This window comes from Sinocyclocheilus anshuiensis, unplaced genomic scaffold (genome assembly GCF_001515605.1).
Source record: "Sinocyclocheilus anshuiensis isolate Anshui unplaced genomic scaffold, SAMN03320099.WGS_v1.1 scaffold1182, whole genome shotgun sequence".
Lineage (NCBI taxonomy): Eukaryota > Metazoa > Chordata > Actinopteri > Cypriniformes > Cyprinidae > Sinocyclocheilus > Sinocyclocheilus anshuiensis.
The window spans coordinates 66,389-69,373 of NW_015558653.1; the positions used below are offsets into that span (position 1 = coordinate 66,389).

Here is a 2,985-nt window from a genome sequence, read left to right on the forward strand (position 1 = left end):
ACTTTCCCGGAGAAGTGTCGCCTCTCTCGGCGTCTGTTCTGTGCAGTGAGCGGCAGAGAAGCAGCTCATTCAGTTGGCTGCACCGCAGCCGACTCATCAATAAACGAGTACAAAACAGAGTTTCCAAGCACCTGTCGCTTACTGATTGTTTGGAATTATAAATATGAGCGTAGTTCGTCTGTTAATATCACATGCACTTTTTAGTTTGTTGTTGTTTTTAGTTTGTTACTCAGACGCAGGCAGTGCGCTGCATGAGACAAAAAAGTAATATAGCCAAAACAACCGCATAGCCGCTCTTTAGTGTAGATGCATGTTGATTTTATCAGACGATGCCACGATTATAAATGAGAGTGACTCCTGGTTAACATGTATTAAAAGGGGTCGTGTTTAGTCACTATTTAGTGTGGAATTTTTTGACTATATTCACTCATCATGACAGTAAAATAGGGCATTCTAAGTCAATATACTGCAGTATTTCCTCTCAATCAGTAGAGAATATGGTTAACACCCGGTCATGCATGAGAAAAAAAATACCGTCATGTACCGTGAAAGCGGTATAATTTTGAAAAATACCGTGATATACATTTTTGGTCATACCGCCCAGCACTAGGAGCACCCCTAGTTAGATGAGTAAATAAATCCACACAAACCATCAGATGAAAACAGGTCGAGAGGTTCAGCTGTACCGCGTCCTCTGTCTTTGACCTTCTCTTCACATCGACGCATCTAGAGCTGCTTGCACGCTGCGATACAAGACTTTAGCTCGTGTTTCGGTACAGTTGACAGAATTGTCACTTGCCTAATCGGTCATTGTTGCATCGTCACAAAAATTTTTTATTTTCACGTCTTATAAAGCCATTCGGTACTCGCGCTCTCCAGAGGCACTTTTCTGTGCGCTCAGTCACATCCAAAGCGCGCGCTGTGGTCAAATTGAGTTTGTTGCGCTTAAGTGGCCAAATACACACAAAATGACGTCAAAATGGTCGTCCTCGCGAGTATCCTGATAAGCACTGTCGGTTTTGTCTTAAGTTAATGTAAACAGTTGCAAAAGAAAACGCATGTGTATCAGTTAGGCCTATTGGATCCGTGAAATAGGTCTTGTGATAGCAGCCTAATAAAGCTGTGCTGTCTGTCATTAATATTAATCAAACAACGAAAAACAGAGACAATCCTTCACTGCTCTTGACTAAATAATGTTTTGTTGAATAACTTTAATATGTTAATTTGCAGTTTATTACATTTCTGTAGCCTATTTAAAACATGTTCATATTTTAGAAAATGTAGTTAATATTTGCATCATTAATGATTTACAAAAATCAGTGTTTTTTTTTTTTTTTTATGAGACTGTATTAATTTTTAAGCTTTTAATCTATTTCAATTACCAAAAACCTTTTTTTTTTTTTTTTTTTACCAAAAACAAGTCCGTTCTTGGTCTTAATAATTATTGAAGTAATCAATATTTGCTCTCCTTTGATTTATTGATTTGTTAGTCATAGACAATGTTCAGTCATTCGGTCAGAATCAGAATAAAGCTCTTTCATCTTCTGCCTGTTATAATATAATGCTGTAGATTAATGTGTGTCGACGGTTTTCAGAGCAGAGACCAGATTTAGACGCTTTACCCACAACCTCCTAAACTCTCTCTCACACACTCTCTCTCACACTCTCACACACACACACTCACACACACTCTCTCTCACACACACACACTCACACACACTCTCACACCTTTCATGAGAGTCTGAGCAAAGGTTGGTCAAAAGTTCACAAACACAAATTCATAACAGTCAGCAAAACACTCTTCACTTCTAAATATTTATTCTATTCTAATTCTATTATAAATATTAATTTCCTATATAGCTTTGTCTTACATTATGACAATATTTATTAAAAAGTGAATCATAAACTGGAAAAAACATTGGCGTAGGAACAATTTTCACTTTGAAATTGCTAGTAAATTGCACAATTCATTACAAAGAAACAGCAACCAACACATTGAACTAAATGTGAAATTGTGGAGTAGAAAGACTGAATTAGTATTTTCTTACTATTTTCTAACATACTCCTTTAATCTTTGTTTATAACTTAGGAAAAATATTTTTACAGGGTATGGCTATTATTTATTAAACTAAAACTATTAAAAACATTTTTTAAGTAAAGTTGAAATGAAATAAAATATAAATATTAGATGAAAAACTTAAATTAAAAATAAAATATAAATATTAGATAAAAAGCTAAAGGACAATTAGAAATGTTGCCTTGGCTGAAATAAGTTACTAACATTAATAAATAACTAAAAATTAAATAAAACTAAATATAAATTTAACCTAAATAGTAGCATTTGAAAATCTGATGTTTAACTTTCTTAGTTCTTAAAACTGTATCAAGTGTTATATATTAGACCGCAGAACACAGCATGACCCGGTCAAAACTCACAGTGTGAATCTACACACATCCTTAATGAACACAGTAATTAACACCCTCACACACACACTTCACACACAACACACACGCCAACATATTCCCAACACAACACCTCAACACACACACGTTCTGCTTTCCCACGATCATAAATATTCACAAATAACTGCAGGAATCACAGTGCTGATGTAATCTTTAATTGTATATAGGCTATACTCACTACTGTTCAAAACTCTGTGGTCAGTGAGATTCGTTTTTAGAAAGAAATAAACGCTTTTACTCATCAAGGCTGCATTAAATTGATCAAAGGTGGCAGTAAAGACGTTTATAATGTTACAAAATATTTCTATTTCAAATTAATGCTGTTCTTTTGAACTTTCTGTTCATCTGTGAATCCTAAAAAATAAAATGTATCACGGTTTCCACAAAAATATTAATGTTTTCAACACTGATAATAATCAGAAATGTTTCTTGAGCAGCAGCATATTATACTGATTTCTGAAGATCATGTGACACTGAAGACTGGAGTAATGATGCTGAAAATACAGCTGCGCATCACAGAAA

General features: G+C 34.6%; 1 protein-coding gene across 1 annotated transcript in view; it reads left to right on the plus strand.

Moving 5' to 3' along the window:
- LOC107681020 (tyrosine-protein kinase CSK-like) overlaps positions 1-2,985 on the plus strand; it is a 40,322-nt gene that overhangs the window by 17,018 nt on the left and 20,319 nt on the right. The gene's annotated exons all lie outside the window — the stretch shown is intronic.